This window comes from Rissa tridactyla, chromosome Z (assembly GCF_028500815.1).
Source record: "Rissa tridactyla isolate bRisTri1 chromosome Z, bRisTri1.patW.cur.20221130, whole genome shotgun sequence".
In the NCBI taxonomy this organism is placed as follows: Eukaryota; Metazoa; Chordata; class Aves; order Charadriiformes; family Laridae; genus Rissa; species Rissa tridactyla.
In genome coordinates this window covers 5,862,326-5,882,407 of record NC_071497.1, presented here as the reverse complement: position 1 = coordinate 5,882,407, position 20,082 = coordinate 5,862,326, and positions in this window count along the sequence as shown.

Below are 20,082 nucleotides of genomic sequence, written 5' to 3'. Positions count from 1 at the left end.
TATTTTCTTTAGTAGCACATTTATTTATGTTTTATATTTGTCATGACCCAAGTTTCTTTAATCGCATTTCCAGGGGTATTGCTTGTGATATTTCATGGATGGATCACTGAAGTCAAAAGCTGATCTTGTCCAGCCTGCCCTCTGAAGGGATGTTGTCATCCTCATCAGGCTGGGTAAATACAACAGTTTTTTTACCTACACTATCCTCACTTTTCACAGTTCCTTCTTCCCTTCTCAAAGAGAAAGACGCCCAGTAGGCTAGCATCTTTCATTCCTTCTCCTCTTCCTTGCATGAGGAAGCCCTAATGCCCAGGTGACTCCTGAGCTGGATCCAGGACTTTTTTACAGATGTACTTTCTGTCCTCAGCACCTGCCAAAGTCAGCTGATGTGAAAAAGCTGAGACTCATATGTAAACATGAGTTACACCTTTGTTCTGGTGGGATGCTGAAAGAATAAGCTCACGTTCTTATTACTTGTATTTACGGCAACCTGCTCAAAACTGAGAAAAAATATTAATCTAAGAGGCATGTGTTACAAGCCTGGCTACAGTGATTTTATGCTCTACACTACCATTTGCCGTTTCTTGTTGAAGGAGTGGTTGCCTAGGGAGGGATAGTGACCAGGCAGGTAAGGCAGGGCAAAATATGTAATTATTGCCCTGATCATTACCTAGTGCGGTGGTTTCCATGGGAAACATAGAGGTCACTGAGATCATCTTCAGGCTGATCTAAGTTATATCAAAAGCTATTTGAGCCCTCAGACAGTTTGTAATTGAGGGTGTGCCAGGGTTGCCTCAACTCTTATTCAAAATTTGCATTTGCTGCAGTTGCGGAGCTCAGACCCAATTGTTTTGTTCGACGAAACGCTGAAACAGGAAGTGCCATTCAAAAGTGTGGCGTTGAAAGAGTGTCCTGGTGGTAAATCAGCACTACTCAAGAATGTAGGAAAATGGGCTGGAGACAGAAAGCCTGCTCCAGGAGAGGAGACAGACCATTAGCGTTTGGGTGTCTTTTTATTTCTTATTTTTTTCTTCAATTTTTCTTGAGTAAACAGCCAGCTTGCCAGAGAAGTTCATCCCAGAGAGACTCAAGGTGATCAGACATTGAAGCGTTCTGTACCAAAGTGAGAATCCTGTCCAGGAGAGGAGCAGGAGAAGTTGCCGTCAAAAGCTCAGACAGTCCTCCTGAAGTGGTTCATCTTCTCCAGCAACTGCTGCGCAGCCTCTTCTCCATTGAGAGCACATCATGTGCCTGAAGATGAGAGCAGGATAAGGGCACAAAACCATCAGGTTTTACTAGAGCAAAGGTGTTAGGAAAGGAGATAAGAGCATAGATATAGGGAAGAACATGACTAGGCACGATGGAAAAGGAAGGGGAGAGAAGAACTTGTTGAGTCCTCCAGTGGAGTCAAGAAAAGAGAGAGGTGAAGCTGCAGAAAAAGTAGAAAAGACTGTAAAATAAGCACTTGAACAGAGAACAGAAGCACAGTTATTTTACAAATATAACAAATATAACATTGGAAAGCTTATACAGAAGAGGGAAATCGCTTGGTACATGGCCTTCTTAATTCTATGGCAAAAGAGCTTAAGAACATGAGACTTCAGAGATGGAAGATAAAGTAGTGTTTGTATTCTTACAGGAGGCAAATACTAATTATGAAAAGAAAGATCAAGAGTTTACATTATTAAAAAAACATAGCTGTAGACAATAATCCCAGCAGAAGTAACACTGTCAGAAGTAAAGTGCAGAATGCACTGCAGAAATGAGAGACACTGCCAACTTGTAAGTCTTGGAAAGGGCACAAACTAGGGGTGGAGGTCAACAGAGAAAAGGGATTTGGTGTGAAAGATCATAGAGAAGGATCAGGTCCAAGTAGAGATGACTTCAAAGCACATCACTGCAGTAAGATGTGGGAAAAGATGAACTATTTTAAGATAAATGATAAGAAAAGGAATAGGAAATGAGAGACAGCAAAGTGTTAGCTGATTTGATGATTAAAACTACCACAGGAGAGATTGTGTGACTTGAAATACAAATAGAGGCGGTGTGAGCAGTTAAAATCAAAGGGGAGATACAATAAAAGATGTGTAGTGACACCAATCACAGTGGAATATAATCAAAACAATTAAAATTCAGTTTTTACGAAATTATATTTTCTGACTATTTTTGCAATAAATGTTTTCATTAAAGTAACTTATTTACAGTAACTGAAGCTCACACAGTATCTTAGTCTTGCTTGACAGGTAGATAAGTTGACAGAGCTATGTACAAGGCAGAGAGATTTGGGGTGAGAGTGGAGAATGTCTGACTAAAGAACCGAGAACATTGGCCTGGAACCCTCAATTTTTTTAGAACTCCCAAACAGCTTACCCTTGGGATGTAATTTAAAAATATATGGTTTTATTTTGATATTTTAAATGGATGTTAATTTTTAACAAAACCTTTAAAATTAGCCTTATTGTAGGATTTTAACCACGTGCTAAAGTCAGTTCTAGTAGGAGTCACAGAATCACAGAGAAGTCTAGGTTGGAAGGCACTTCTAGAGATCATCTGATCCAACCTTCTGGGCCTCGGATTAGGTTATCCAGGGCCTTGTCAAGCCAAGACATGAATATTTCCAGCAAGGTAGGCTCTACCACTTCCCCAGGCAAATGGCTCCAGTATTTGAGAGTGCTCTTAGTGAAGTTTTTCTTATATCCAGACAGCATTTCCCCTGAAGCACCTTGTGCCCCTTGCCTCTTGTGCTGTCACCATGCATCATTGTGAAGCGAGGACAGCTTCTACTCTATAACAACCTTTTAGATACAAGATTACTTTGATCTCCTGGGCCTTATCATCCCCAGGCCGAACAAACACAATTCTTTCAGCCTTTCTCGATACATCAGGTTCCCCAGCACTCTGATCACCTTGTTGGCCCCAAATTGGGTCCGCTTCAATTTTCCAGTGCTTCTCTTGAAGATTTTTAGAACCATTTTGCAATGTGAAAATTGGAATGGATTGCCTCCTGTAAACTGGTGAAGGAAGGACACCTTTATATGCTAATCCTACTGATTATTTTTGATATCTCCAGTAGCCATCTGCTTTATCTTCCTTCCTATCATCAACTGTGATAATCCATAGCTTCTCCATGTCCTTTCTGAGTCTTTTCTCCTCCACCACCACAATACACGCAGATTTCCTGCTACAATAGCTCCCATCAGTGTTTACCCACATCATCCTCCCCCTTTCTTTACTGGGCTTTGTTTTGCATGATGTTGAGACAAGAGACAACATGTGCTGACTCTACCCGTAATGGATGACACCTTTGCTTCCTTATTTCCTAAAGGGTACAAAGTGCTCCTTTTCTTTGCAAAGAACTGTTTGCTTTAAGAGTTTGGAGGAATAATACATATTATGCTTGGGAGGAGATTCCTTTCTGAGAAGGTCCCTTATTGGATAAGGAAAGTAAAAGGTTAAAGGTGAGAGCGAGAGAAAACAGGAATAGTCGAATTCTAGACAGAAAGCACTGTCTGCCTTCAGAGCAATTAAGAGAAATTGTCAGCAAGGGACTAAAAGAATAATTCAAGAAACATGATGTCATGGGATATCTGTGTCTGTGATATTAATGATACTTATGATTTATTGATCTTATATTGATCTTTATGACCTAAAGAATATGCAGAAAGCAGGGCAAAAATAAAAATCAGAAAATGGCAGATGGGGGCTTATTCTATGGTAACATTCAGCAAGACTTTTTTATCTTTCATGACTTTCAGAGATGAGATTTAGAAGTAAAAAGCTGTTCTCTGGATACTTGGGTAGACTTTGAACTTCAATAGGTTTTCTTCACAGCTTTTGGGCTTCTTTGTTCAACAGCTGAAACTAAGCACAAAATGTAATGCCAATACATTCGCAGTGCTGTTTCCCAAGACAATTAAATATATTTGTTCACCAGCTTTGGCACAATTTTAATCCAGATATTTAATCTAGGTTCATCACAAGGTTGACAGCTCACAGAGGAAACAAGTAGTGATCTGGAACTGGATAATAAAACAGAATAACCTGGAAATGTGCAACTGTGTATATCTGGAATGAGAAAATTTAATTTAAGATAGGAAGAACCAGAGGACTATACAGACACATTGCTTCTTTATAAATGGAAACCCTTACAGGGAGAATTACACCACTGTAGTAGGCACATCAGGTCTGAGATCTTCAGTGTAGAGAGTGTGTACTGCTGCATAATACTGTGACCTTAAAAAAGGTAACTAAAAGCTGCTGAAAATGGAGGATGCACAAGCCCATATGACGTCAACAAACTCAAAAAGAGACAATGAGCTGAAAGGCTGCTCTGAAGCAAAAAAGGGATTGAGAGATGGACCTCTGATGGCCTGGAACTCAGCAGAAGAGAATTTTCAACGATTGTGCAAAAGGCAGTACAGGAGTCCAGGTGAGTGCACAGGGAACAAAAACAAGGTTTTTCTGGATTCCAGGGGAAAAAAAAACACATGGAAGAAAGAGAAGAACCACGTGAGAGAACAGCTTGTAGGGGAGAAAAATAGGTAGCAGAAAAATTTAGTAAGTCTGAAGGTAGAAAGAGGGAAGGAATATATTTAGTGCAAATGAGAGTGGAAACAAAACTATCACTTTTTGCATCCCAGCCCAAAACCACGAAGAAGTAGATTCTGATCCCTGTTACTGCTGAATGAGGGTCTAACTTAACAGCAGAAGTTTTAAGTTACCACTCAACATGAGCAAAGATGGCAAAAATAGACCATTTTTTTCCACTAAAAGCAAGTATATTTTCCTAGATTTAACTTGTAACCTGCAACTGCTGTACTGGTTAGGTATGTGTTGTTTGGGTATGCATAGGGCTGTGCTGGGGAAACCATGGAAAGATTTGGCCCATATCAAAATACCTCAGGACTGATGGTGGAAGGGGAATGAACGTTCTTCAAAGTGAGGGAACATAGCTGAATTCGGTGGCTCAGAAGCTCGCAACATAGCAGAAGGTAGAGGGTAAGGTACACTGGAGATATGAGCCTGAAATTCAGAGGTAGACTTCTGCAAGTATCAAGAATACTTGGCCATGCACTTGCGTTGGATCCGTCCAATATTTTCAGCAAATTATGTGATGTGACCTATTCCCATGAATCGCTAGAGACTGCTGGTGAAAGGAGTTTTCCCGTCTAACATTGCAGTTACATAAATCTTGTCCCTGTGAAACCAGGATACATACATAGCACCAAAAAGTGGAACAAATGTGCTTTCGCGAGGCTCCTAGCTGTAAAACCTGGGCTGTGCTGGGATTCTGCTGTCCTCCAAAAGGTACATTAGGATGCATGAACGTGTTGACTTGTTGAATGTGCTCATGCTGACACATCCTGAAAAGGGTATGTCATCTGAGATTTTAGCCCTTCATGCCAGTTATTTGCATACCGCTGTCTGAGGCTATCGGGAGTGTGTATGTATTCTACGGATTTGCTGAAATAAACAACACAGATAAGGCTTCTCAGATGCATAGTCAAAGGGGACCTCACTGACTACACAAGATTTTACATATTTTGCAGCAAGTTCAGGGTTCTAAATACAAAACAACACTCACAGGGGCACTGGGTAGATTTGTGACTCCATCCGAGGAACCTGGGGTCCACAGAACAGTGAATGGATCATCCTCATCCATATGCAAGTTTATGTTTCCTCTTCTCCAGGAATATTTTCAATGCAGTCCCTCTTAAATAACTGCAATGTAAGTGTTATTCAATACAAGTCACTGGTACATATTAGAATTTGCATCATTTTTAACTCTTTCAATTAAATGTCAAATGATTTCAATTAAATGTCAAAAGTGCCACTTGTAGAAAACAATGCAAGATTTTTCTTGAATGCAATATATCTTTCAGTTAAATGGAAAGAATCTCACACACTGATACCGCAAAAGAATTACAACTTTGTAATACAACCTTTACTTCACTGAACATTAATAACACTTGGCAAAAATCCTATGAGCTTGAATAAAGTCCTGGGTCATGCGTATTAAATCATATGTAATTCTGCAAAGTTACGTCAGGGTAAAAATATCTGAAATGTACAAAAGGAGCAAAACTGCAAAGTGCTGCAACAGAAAGAACTTGAGTAGAAATTTGATCTCTTAAGAGATTTTGATATGCAATGCTACTTCCTAAGTATTCTTGAGAAATTTTCAATGAAAATCATAAACCCAGTCTGTTGTGCAGTCTGTCTTGCTAGTGGCTTTCATCGCTGAAAAAAAATTAACAGAATGAAAATTTTCCACAAAAGAAAAGCAATTGCAAATGTTCACAGATATTTTATATTTTTCTTCAAAATGAACTGTTGGGAGCAAAAATAAAGATGAAAAATTTCACTTCTTCTAGAAAATATGGTTAATTTGACCATAGCGCTCTCTTAAAATGCATAAAAAAGAAGATTAATGATGAATTTATTTACTTCCTCATCTCACGTACTGTATGAAGCGACTTCAGCAAACACTAGTTATTCCTAGAAACTATGCTGTTTTCAAAATCCATTCTTGTCTACTTTATATCTAATATGCAAATGCCAAGGAAATACTCTTCTTCCCTGGACAGATGAAATCTGATGTACAGCAGCTCATGAGTGGAACACCAATAATGTGCAAAGTCTACCAGTCAAACATTAACAGCGTTTGTTGTTCATGTGTGGAGCTACAGAATTGTAGCCAATTTCTGCCATAGGGGGAGAAAACCGACTGAAATTCTCTGTAAAATTTAGCTTCCCAATATTGCTTTGAAATTTTTCTTTCTCTTTAAAAAGTGTTTTCCCAGATAAAAAAATCAAAACCGAATCCTGCTGATCTGCCCTATGCTCATTCTGGTGTAAATCAGGTGTAATTCCCTCAAAGTGTAGTTCCTGAAGTGTAGTTATACCATGCTGAAACTGATGAAAGGAAGACTGAATCATTTCTAAAACTATGTTTTCCTCTTTCAATGTGGAAAGGACATTTGTGGAAAACCGTTAAGTTCACATCAGTGAATAAACATTAAAATAAAACTGAAATATTTCTAAGTATTTCTAAATATTTCTGATAAAATATTTCTATTCAAAGTTATCTTATCTTTGAAATAATTCTGCATGGAAAAATGAATCCATCCCAGTTTCAGCTGTAAGTTTCTCATGGGAATGGGAATTGATACAATAAATAGAAGCAACTTATTGCTGTTGCTCTCCAGTCTTTGACTTACTTTACCAGAGCTGTTTCTCTGAGCTCATCCCTGAGTGTTCGTGGTTAATAATCATTCAATGCAGAGCAAGTTAAGGCTTCTTTTTCAGTTTTGTGGGATTTTTTAATGTGCATTAGCTCAACTATCTGAGAAATGTCTTGAAATACATTTTGGAGGGAAAAACAAAGCAAAACAAGTTATTACTGAAATTATTTCCTCCCTCCCCCAGCAAAAAATAAAGTCTCAGGCTCAGTGAAAGACTGAAAAAAAATGCACATGAATCAATTATGAAAAAGAGAAAGTTTCTTTGAATGAGGAAAAGCTGATTGGAATTAAGATAGGCTTTGTTCATATCTGCAAGGTACAAGGAGAGGACTTTTCAGTGGAACAGAAAAGGGGGATTTGGGAGTGTTTGGCTGCTTAACACTATAGTGCTTCAGAGCCCATGTGAAAATTTGCTGCTAGCTATTAATCATCATTGTGCCCCTGCAAAGAAGCTGTTACAATGATGACTATATGTCATTATATTCCCACTGTAAGTAACGAATCAGAGAGCTGGGAAAGTTGGATAAGAGCGGCTGGCAAACTTTTAAGCGGCAGAATCTATTTAAATAAATTTACATCACATTTGCTACTTTTGCTGGTATGGGAATCATACTTTAAAACGAAACAATATGCTGTGTTCATGGGCCCTGGTCTTTTATTCTTCTGTCTCTGAGCCTACTTTCCAGGTCAGCCTTTGCCAGCACTGACAGCACGCTTTTCTCATAGCCTCTCCTTCTCATAGCCTTTGGTTGCTTTCAAGTTCAATTTAGCACAATGAAGTTGTTATGCATGACAGTTTGGAGAGCAGAATAGGTGGTGTCTGAGCCCGCTGTGTCGCTACAAAGTGGGCTCATTCTCCGCAAGCCGGCTCAGTTACTGAAGCCTTGCTGGTGGGACACTGCAGTGGACTTCCAGACGTTCCCATCCTGACGAAAACAATTAGCTTCAAACTGCAAGAAGCCGCAGGGTCGCCTTTTCTTTCAGTGAGACCCCGCCATTTAATATGCTGCAGTGGATTCCAAATTCGTGTTGATTTATCCTGTTGTACTCTTCTTTTATGGTCTTTATTTACAGATGTGTAAAGAAACAGGGAAAGTTTGAGTCTCACACGGTTCAAGAGCTTTATTAGAAGCCTAAACCATTGTTTTATGTTTATTTTATGAAGAAATAGAGTTGAAACATGTCAGGCTTAATTCCATTAGGCTGAACTGCCTAAAAGAGAGCCCTGAGGTTCCTCGAACAGAACCTGAAAGTGTCTTTTCTGCTAACCATCAGCAACAAGCCAAACGATAAACAACCCAAAAATGTTCAAGATGCCAACATGGTCGTCTGCTACAAGAATATCAAAAAAGAGCCAAAAAATAATTTACAAATGGCAAATCATGCAAATATTAAAAATAAGTTCATTTTGAGCCTGTGTTGATGTATCACAAGCCACTTGTCCATGCTTGGCACAGCTCAGCATGTCTGGTTTTGTTCATTGCTAATGACATTGTGGGCCACTGAATTCAATAGTGCAACACAGTTACTACTCCTACAGGACAAATATGACTTTATTTTTACATGGACTTAGCTATTAACACAATGATAGCTTTCTTTTTTTTCTTATCAGGCACAACTAGTCTTCTATGGCAAAGCAAGTCAGTTGCATGCTACTTGACCTCATGCTGTTAACGGATGTGCCCAGTTTCTTAGATTCCCCAGGAGGAAATCAGTTGTCTTGATTATGGATCTTGCTAATTACTGGGTAAACCCATCAAATAATTCTCATTCTAGATTAAAAATTAGCTCAAAGAGTATTTCAGCAATCCTTCCATGAAAGACTGTGCTATCAGAATAGTAAGCTGCTCACACCCCCTTTGCCTCTTCCCTCCCTATCTACCTCCCTCCGTTTTTTGGTTTTTTCCTTAATCTGCAAGAACAAAATATTATCTAAATTCCTGCTTTGTAAACTGCTTGGTTTGGCTCTATGCTGTTGAAAGGTAAAATGAAATTACACCAGCCAGTCTTTTGTGTCTTAAAAATGATGTCTGTTTATCTAAAGAACCAGATAATGTAATTAAAATGTGTAGTTTTGAACAACAAAAAATGCATCTATTACAACAGCAAAAATGTTACAATCTGGTCTAATTGCAGTTTGAGTTTCGGAAGGTTGATTTTTACTACTGCTAATTAACCTTCCTTTAACAATATATGAATATGACTTGGTGTAATTAGCAGGCTATAACAAAAATTAAAATAATCAGTGCTGCGTTTAGGGCCAGATGTAGACTTCTTTGAGAAAAAAGGGAGAGGGAATTAGAATACTTGGTTTCTGATACAATTTATACCAGTGTGCCAGACCACCAGAGCTATTCTTAACTGTTAAATACAGAAATTTTCTCTGTCATTTATTCACAAAAGGCCAAACATTATTTTTGCAATATTGCTGCATCTAAACACTTCCTTTATTAATGAACAACCTCACATGAAGAATGTGTGATACATTATGGTGTTTACTCCTTATTTAAGACGAGTGCAAATGAGTTGTGTCAGTGAGGAGCCAAGTCAAATTATAAAAGAAAGTTGTGCATGAACCCGCTTTTAAAATCGCAAAAACCTTTGCTTGATATATTTTATCCAAACAGTATGGCTTTGTCATACTTTTTCAGACATCAATGATGTAGGTCTCACTGATTTTATCAGTTGCAGATTTAGGTCTACAGAATTGAAAAAAGCTATTGAGATACAAGGTTTTCCAGGACAAAATGGAATACAAAAAGAAAATAAAATAGGAAGAACCAGAAGAGCAATACAGCCTTGAAACCAGCTTAATCCCAATACACAATCACTACAAATCAGGAATGCCCTAAGCAAGAATGTACATGGACATGTCAATCAAAAAATGGAAGCTAATTTTATGCTTATAAAAATAAAATTTTAAAATTCTCAAAGTCAATTTTATCATAATTTTTTTGTGGTCATCATGGCCTCAGCACAAGAAGTAAAGTTTACAGGAAAGGTTAATGTCTTGTATGAGGCTGGGGTGTTAGGAAGTGTTCATGGACCTGAAAGCTTCTCTGTTTCTTTCAACATGTCAGAAAAGATTTTATATCTCCTACAAACTCATCTAGGGTGTTGGGAAAATTTTATTCCTAAGTAACCTGATTTTCCAAAAATTAATTATTGCAAATCCTGTTGATGCCAATAGGAATTGCTGGTTGTACAGCACATCCAAAACAGGCAAAATTAGAAGCCTGCTTTTAGGGTTTTGGTTTTTACTAGCCTGACCTTGTAATTCATCCAGAAATACAGATGCTAATGCTAGAAAAACACCCGCACAAACACTAGTTAAGTAATGCTCTGAAGTTGGTGGTATACTTGTGTTTGCACATACATGGATACAAAGCAGTGGAAAATTTGTTATGCAGATAACCTTGCTGTACTACACTGATTCTCTTTGCTGCTGTTATTATTCTATTATTTCACAGTAATTTAGAACTGCTTTCTCTTTTCTTAATTTTCCCAACAAACATAGCACAAAGAGTAGTCAGACAGATTTATCTGTGTCCAAGCCCATTGCTCTCTGCAGAGTATCTTGGACCAGACTCATGGCGCTGCCTAAATCATCTTCTGCAAGCAAAGCCAGATGCATAACATAGCGGGTGTCTCCATCTCCTTGGGACTCAAAGTGGTGTTCCTTGTAACGAAAATGAAATTTTTTTCTGTTGCCTGTTTCAGAGTGGGCTTGGGGGTGGACAAACCATGAAATATCACTTTGGCAATGTATTAGTCTCCTCACAGGAATATGGTATTTTCACCTGGACTTTTAAGGATCCAGGTTGCACTGCAACCCATAAAACTGGAAACTACCCAGAAACACACATTTTTCAGGTTAAACCCAAATGTCTGGCAAGGATGAGTTGCAGAAGTTGACTAACTCATTCTGGAGCAATGGGAACTCAGTCAATGCCTAAATTGAGACATTGGTTTTCTTGCAAGCCGCAGGACATCCTTGGCTTCGTCTATCCACAAGATGCATTGGTTTTAGGAAAGATGACAGAAGTGGAGAAAAGGCTCGGTTAAACCTTTTCAGTTGCACTGGTGTAGTGTGATGTGAAGTCAAGGCTGATGTATTTGTAAGCACGTGGTAATGAACTTGGGAACTTTTGGATGCACGATCATAACTGAATACAGATACTGTTTCACTGCCTCCTATGTACAAGTGAAGGATTACACAGACTAAGTGGGATTAAATACCCTCAATATCATTTATAAACACTGCAAGGGAACCATCTACTACCAGATACGGTATCTCTAAGGAACAGCTGGTTTAGTTTTCAACTGCACTGTTTTTTGACAAGGTCAAGTGGGATCTCTATCTGAGCCATAAACACTTAAAGGACTTGGGCCTCCAGCTACCAGGTCTGTCCTGTGATAGCTGTGAAAGAGGCAAAAAGCCTGTCAGCCACAGCCAGACCTTCCTGGACACCCCTCAGGTAAATCTCTCCCGACGTCTTGCTAAGCTAGGTTACCAGGTGTCCCATCTGGTGATTTTAAAAGCTGCTAATTGACCCGGTGACAATGGAGAGGTTGGGGTTGCAGCTTTCCAGATTAAATGAAAAAGCTCCAGATGAGATCTTGCTGGTAAAGTGTAAGGCCAACTGGAGGTAGGTGGGACTCCCAGTGGAGGGTCAATTGGTGGAGGTCTCACCTGGAATCAACCATTGCCCTCCAGGGCCCTCTCACACTATCACCTGAACGTCAGTTCTTACCTACATGACAATATATGTTTTCATGGGCTGGACACAGTGCTTCACCATTGCCAAGGATGCATGGCCTTCTGCTTGCACAGCCTAACGCATGACCTTATCAGACCGGTTCAGATACCTGGTGTGTAACTGGAGACAGTTTTCCGCTGGTGCCTATTCACCTGTTTCCGTCAAATTAGTTTGGCGGTCTCAGGCTGGTTCCCAATGGACAGGTGTCCATATCAGAGAACGATGGCAACAATTGACACTAATTGGCATCCCTGTAAACTGTCTCGGCAGCTTGCAGCCCCTAGAGGTGGTCCCTCCCCATCAGATGAGGCAGGCTGGTGGGAAGTTTGCTCTGCTGCAGCCTCTGCCGCACCAGCGCTGTGACAAAGGAGCTCGGGCAGTACAGGAGAAAGCAGGCAGGGAAAAAAAAAACCGCATAAGGAAATAGCTTTGTATAGTAAAACCTGTATTTTTGGGTACAGCGTTTAGCAACCAGTACCTTTTGATATGCAATAATGCGATGGCGAAGTTTACTGTGGTGGTGAGGTCTGGCTGTACGCATTTCAAGTCCTTGATCAAGCATGAAGACAAATACCGAAATTAATGTCTCCCAAGCAAGCTCACAGAAAACAAATTTTCTTCTGGCCCCATCGTGAAAACAGCAGTGAAAGGAGTTCTAAAGTTTGCTCTAGCACATAGCACCAGGCCTCACATTTTATATTTTATCCTCTGTATGCTGGTTTCCCAAAATCAAAGTTTTCAATTAAAGAACTGTGCTCAGAGGTAAAGCACATTTTTGGAATAAACAATCATCGGCAGTCTTTGTAGGGCTCGCGGAGGAAAGCAGTTAATAAAGATGCACATTTGCTGTTTTCTGTATCAGCATACTCACTACCAGGTGTCAGACAAGCACCACAACTTAAGTTGTCTTCCAAAGTTTGGCAAGTTTCAATAGATTCATTAGTGGGTTTTTCTTTAGGACCAACGAAGCTCAAAAAGCCCCTAACAATGGAGCTAATCACTGTCTCTTCCCTGACCGAAGCTTATGTTTTCCCCTTTTTCACCGCAGACTCTATTTCTGAGCAATTGGATTTCAGAACAAATAAATATCTGCCTTTTTTCCCTTGCTTGCATCTTTTGTGTATATTTTTTCTTTGCAGCCGTCTGTATTTAAACCGGCGTGGTAAATGGCAGGGTTCTTCAGGTAATCTTTCATTGGACACAAATGGCCTAGCATTAAAATGCAGATAACGTTACCTCAATTAGAGAACACCGGGCAAAACTTTAAAAAGACATAGCTAAATGTTTGGACTAAAACAGGCAAGCCCGTGTTGTTAGGAGCGGCGTTGGGCGAGCCGCGATTTCAATGGCTCTGCTAATGAATAAACGTGAGACTGTATCAACAGTCCCGAACAAGCGCCCGGTTTGTGCGCGCGGGGAGTGCAATGGTATCAATTGACTGGCTCTTTGTGCTGGCTATAAAGTGCCCTTGAACGTGTCAATGGAGGGAAGGCATGTGGACAATGAAGCCGTGACAGCTGAATGTCAGCAGCGACCTTGAACCTCAACTGGTCCCACCGTCCTGGTGACTCCAGCTGCCGCACAGACATGCGTGGATAGATGGACGGATGGACCTTCTCCTGTCACTTCCCCTGCTCCAGCTCCCTGTGCTGAAATGGCAATTTCACCACGCAGCGAGACCTTGCTAATAAGCACCAGGGAGCGTTCAGTTATTAGCAATGTTGCTAACGATATGTTCAGCATCCTAATCAGGCCCTCACTGGCATTTGCACAACAGAGAGCAGAAAGCAAAAACAAAGGCAGTGGCTGCTGATCAAATGTTGCCTATCAGCATCTGTGGCCAAAGGAGGCACAAGATGCTCTGCTACGAGGCAAGGGATTTTCTTCTTGATGTGAATGTTACATTTTGGAGACAACTTCCTTTATTGATGTAAATAGCACATGATTGGTTAAAACACTGCAAGGAAGAGACAATTAGCATTTGTCGTGTAGTATTTTCTAACGGAAAACAACAGAATTTTCCTAAAGATCAGCCTTGTGGATTACACATTAATAGTATGCCATTAGACATACACAGACATGCACTGGAGACCTGCAAAGCTCTTTGTGGCAAAGCACATCAGTATAGACCAGCAAGAGTGTCCCTTTGCTATAGGTAAACAACATCCTCTATGGAGGAGATGCTTTGGCCACTCCTGCTTACCCGTCCCTTCCAGGAGGGACGTCAGGACAAATGCTGAGGAAGGCAGAGTCCTCCCCTTGGCTCCTCACACCCATCTCATGTCATGTACCCTGACAACATGTAGAGTGGGAGGGGATAATATACAAACAGTGGGGCTCTTCTGTTTGCACTGAATATTTGTTTGTTGAGCCCCTGGCCCAGGTTGCCCAGAGAAGCTGTGGCTGCCCCATCCCTGGAGGGGTTCAAGGCCAGGTTGGACGGGGCTTGGAGCAGCCTGGTCTGGTGGGAGGTGTCCCTGCCCAGGGCAGGGGGGTGGAACTAGAAAATCTTTAAGGTCCCTTCCGACTCTAACCGTTCTATGATTCTGTGATAAATTGGTACCAGGATGACATTTTCATGGCACAAAACAAAGACATTTCTCCTTTCTCAAGCATCTGGCCCATCATGCCAAGCTCACTGAGCAGTCACACAGCGTGCTTGTAAGCTTATAAATTAGGATGAAATTGAAACAAGGTCTGGTTTTGGCTTATCTGTCAATACTGTCGTATTTTGGCCTCATGCTTTATGTACAGCAGACAGCAACAGAAGGTAGTTTTCGGACAGGTGATATAAACATACACAACTCAAAATGAATCGCAGGTCATGAGCAATTTTTGTCTGGGACCAGGTTTTCCATAAAGTAGGAACTAACGGGGAATTTTTGCTGACTGCTAAGGGGAGTAATCCAATCTCTTCTTTGGCTCTGGACATGGAGAAAAAAATAATAAGGAACTATCCCACCTAAAAAAATCAGATTTGTTTTTAAAAAAGCCTTTTGAAAAGCATTTGTACATTTTTTCCTTGGTTTCCTGTGGATTTTTTGTAATTTTTTTAGTGAAACACCAAAGCCAAAATCAAAAATACATTTTCTGTTTAATTTCTTTTTTTCCTGGGTGAAATTTTTGCATTAAAAATGAAAAACACTGACTTGGTTAATAAACATTGTTGATCCTCATTCCCAGTAGCACATTCTGGGAAAATGGATTAATGCTTTTCTAAAAATTTTATTTTTAAAAATACCTTTAGGTGTTTGAAAAAGGTATATTAACAGAACTTTATCATAAACCATATAATATTTGTGATTTGACAGAAATAGTTCATTTATGGGTTGAAATAAATGCCTTAAATTCTGATCTTTCCTGACCATAACCAACACAAGCTGGCTTGCCTTTTGACTGCCACATCTACAATAGTGCAGCAGTTCAGAAAAAGCGAATTTGTTAAACAATGATGTTGTGAACGGATAAATTGGAGTCTACACTTCAAGGAAAAGAATTCACAATATTCCAGAATACGCAAATTGTGCAAAAACTTCACACTGTGATGAGGGCAAATATTGACTCGTAATGAAAACAAAGTATAATGAGTCATTGCTTTTCTAAGTGCAAGAAGTAACAAAAAGAAGAAGTCAGCCTGGTGCTTTTCTCCCTTACATAAACACCAAAAAATAGGATGGCAGAGAGTATGACCAGAAGAATTCCCCTAAAAGCTGTACGAGCAGCCTCCATAAAATGGAAACAAGGAAGGCTCAAGGCTGGGAAATCACACGGGCCTCCACAGCACACTTTCCTTGAGGTTTTCCAGAGAATTCTGCAAGGAATTGCTAATTTCTCGCTATTAGCTTCCATCCTCAGCTTCTGTGCTGCTTGCCAAATGTCCCTGTGAGCTGCTCATTGTGACACCACGTTTTGCCAGTGTGACTGCGAAGCCACTTGTGCTATTGTGCATCCGCAGGTTTGTTCCCTTAGAGAAGAAAATGGAGATCCTTATGGCACTCTCAGGGTTTTTCTCCCTCTCAAGTAGTTTTTTTTTTTGCCAACAGAACACTGTTTTACCCAATAATAACTGCACGTGCAGTGTTGGCACAAAAGTTGGGTGAGTACAGAAAAATCTGCAAATTGTTTTATCATCCAGCGAGAAAGAAAATATTTCAGTTGGCTTTATCTACTAACAGAAAGTCTGGAATATCGTAACAAAGGTTGGTCGTGGCTTATTGCATATAGGCCAGAGCAGTTCTCAACTCCTGTGTGCAATCACCCTGCGTCTCCCTAGGAGGCAGAAGGTGAGCTAAGCACAGGGGATGGACATCCCCGAGCTCTCCAGCAGGCAGAGGGATGCAGGGAGTGAGGGGTAATTTACCCCTGGAAGACGTCACCTGCAGATTACGGTTCTCTGGAGCAAGAGGTGAGAAAAATAACAAATAGTGACTTCCTAGAAGTGTCTCTGACATGAGCCAGTGCGCACTACTCACTGCTTAGGGATGCTGCGCAGGCAGTCGAACCCTAAAATGACTTCACCAACAGACATGCGCGTTTGTGTTCCCTTATAAAATGAGTAGCTCTGAGCTGCTCTGTGGCTTTTCCTGCACCGATACTTTAGCAGGATCTGTGTTCTTTTTAAGGGACACTAGTGCTTTTCATGAAAGAGAGATGACATTATTAGAACACAACAAAGCGAACGCTTAGGAATATAGGTAACTTTCAGCATATAAGTAGTCCCATGGAAATCAACAAAGCCTTGCGTGCTTCACTGTCTGCAATTCCGGACACTTGGTGCTATCTCTTTTTATTTTGAATCATTGAGGTTTACGTGAATTATGTTCGCTCTAGAAACATATTATCCAAAGATTTTTTTATATTTATATTGACACTTACAGTATACAGTTGCAGTAGAAATTTTATGAATGCCAGAGAGCAAAGTACCCTTTCCAAATACACTGGCATTCATCATAAACTGACATCTCTGCAAACTGCTTCTATTTCTCCCATGTTCACATTTATTGTATCTGGGCTTAGTCCTGCAAACAATTACTTACCTCACTAACTTTATCCATGAAAGGATTCTCATGGCGGCCTGAGGGCCCATCCTTGCCAAAACTTGTATGTGTGAGCACTCTCCTTACAGAAGAGAGCTTTCTGCGTAATAATTTCCACTTGAGGGACTTTCACGTGACACTTAAAACTAAGAATAGGCTCTTTCATTCAAACGTGTCAATCTTTCATTGGGAAGATAGTTGAGGAAATAAACAGACAAATAAAATAAGAATTAATTGGCAGGTAGCTAAATTAAATTTTAAATACAGAAAGATTTAGGAATGAAATTCCTAGGTCACCACAACACCTTCAGCTGGAGCATTCATTTCTGTTAGCCCACATGCAGACACACTCAGCAGATTTGATTTAACACCAAAGTATGTGGTCAAGTCTGACAATCCACCAGCGTTCATAAAATAGTAAAGAAGCATTTTTCATGCACTAGTATGGCAGATTACCTAGAGAAACCTAATAAGGCCGCAAAATATTTCACTTAGATTAAGAACGCTTTGCGGGGCAGAGCAGGTGATTGTGCACCAGCAGCTGAGGATGAGACTCATCCCTTCCCACACGCAGGGTGAAAAAGGTTTGCACCGACAGCTTTAAGTTAGGAGCGACTCCTTATGTGGGGCATGCTGGGCACGGCATCTATACCGACAGGAACGAAACAACCCTTCCCAACCAATTCTCATCGCTCTCTGGTTTTATGTGAAAAGCAGCCTTCTGTACAAGCACGGGCATCCTTGCAGAGGACTTTCACGGAAGGTGGCTCGTTGGGTTTAATAATGGTACATGGTGCAGGTCAGCACAGGGTTTGGGCCATGTCATGCTTCTTACAGAGAGGTGTTGCACAACTGTATTTTTATAATTATATATGTTATATAATATATATGTAATATATATTATATATACATTATATATAATACATATATGTTATATATATACTAAAATAATAAAAAGTATTTAAATGAGATGCTGAAGAGCTGAAAGCAAGAAAAAATATTGTTACAGAGCATACATTTCTCAGAATATTAGACAATGTGTGTATAATTAAGTTTGCAATAAATGTTTTGACAATAAGCATACAGATGATAATTTTAAATCCACCTTTAAATGGTCTTTGTGGCAAAGCTGGACCAGGCAATTTGACAGTGGATAAATTCCCCGGGTAGCATGCAGGACTGGAGTCTTCTCTCCACCCTCACACAGTCACGGTGCATAATGCATGAAGACGGTTCTCTTGTAAAGCAGCCTGTGATTCAGCAGCACGGTCTTATGCTACCCAAAGGAAACATGGCCTAAGCTCTCCTGATAAAAGAGAGTTTTCTTTGGCCCTCTCGTACCCAAAAGAGCAGCCACATGTGTCTATGGCACTTCTCCATAAAGAAAAGTGCCTCCCAATTAGACTTCAAAGTCCAGAGATCTGCACCACCCAACTGAGTGCCTCATTGTGTCCTGCGCAGACGAAGTGAAGCCTGCGCTGGCTGTGGAGTGAACACTGTGGACCCGATGAGAGCATCGGTGGCTGCGGAGGCAGAAGAGCTGAGGACAGCTGTGCTAGCCGGGGAAACTGGATGGCGACCACAGAAAATGAGAGCCAGAAGGATAGAGGGAGACTTCAATAGTAGGGTTGTGGGAGAAGATGCAATGGGAGGAAATTAAGAGGGGAGGGGAGGCAAAATGAAGAAAATGAGAAGCAAGGAATGAGGGGAACACCTCTGAAGGTAAAGCGTACACAAGACTGACAAACAAAATAGCAATGGAAAGCAAGAGGAAAAAAAAAGTCATGGGAAATAATAAATTACATCTGTGAAAATTAATAGAAACTTAATAGAAAGATGAATGGTACACACGAAACCGTAGGGATGGACCCGTCTGCGCTCGTGAGTTCAGTGTTTAGCACTAATCTTATTGTAAGAAAGCTGAACAACAAATTTGAAGTTGCTGCCGGAAAACAGAAGGTCTAGAGGCAGACCACGTTGCTATTTAGATATCCATACTGTGCCAAATTTGGAGGGGGGTGGGAAGTAAAGATAGTGTGGCCTCCAGTGTTTCATGTCCCTCTCTGTAAATTTCTAAACCAGCACTGACAGGGCTGACTTTTATTCTTAGCTCATAAAGAGTGATTGTTTTTGCCTGAGGAATACACTAAAAAGCAGGTATTTCTAAAATATCCCCTTTGGGCAGAAACACTGAATTTCTTCAAGGGACTGCAAAACCTCTCTACTTTGGACATCAATTAATATAATCGTTGCTCTGTAAAATACACAGCTGATGCTTTTGGAGTTGTCCGCCTCCTCCTGCTTCGCTTTGGTTTGAGCGGAGCTCATCAGGCATGGATAGACGCAACTCAGACCTGCCCAGTGCCTGTTTCCCCTCCTTCGTCTGGTGCTTCACCTGCCCTGTGCAGTAGGTCTGACTGGTGAAAAGACCTCTTCGGGATAATATCAGTATTATCCCGTTCAAAGCCCACCCAAGACATCCTCCCTGACATCGCTGGGTGTTCACCAGCCCCATCCCCACGTGTATGGTTATCCCACCTCATCTCACAGCACAACCATGTGCCTTGGTTGTTAGTTAACATGAGGACCTTCAACGTAATGCACAAGCATTAAAAAATTAAACACTTTGCCAGTCTTGCAAGGCAATAAATGTTGCCGTTTACATTTATTCCAGTGAACATAAATATGACTAATCAGATTGAATTTGGCCTCATAAAGCAGACCTTCACAAAGAAGTCTCTGTCAGGGCTGAGAACAAACCCAGGTCCATTATCTTTGTTGAATGATTTTCCTTATTCTTATTCTAAGAGTGAAAAAAAAAAAAGAACATGGTGTGTACTTGGGAGAAAATAATTTGTTACAATAAACGTCGCACAATTCAGAAAACCCATTCTCAACACTTAAAGCAAAATATTGCTTGAAAACCCACCGAAAACCATGGCAAGGAAGTTCTGTTCATTTCCTCTGCCAGTCAGCAAAGCACTTGAACCCATGTATATCTTGAACTTTGAGAACACACTTTAAGTTTATCCTGCTCATGAG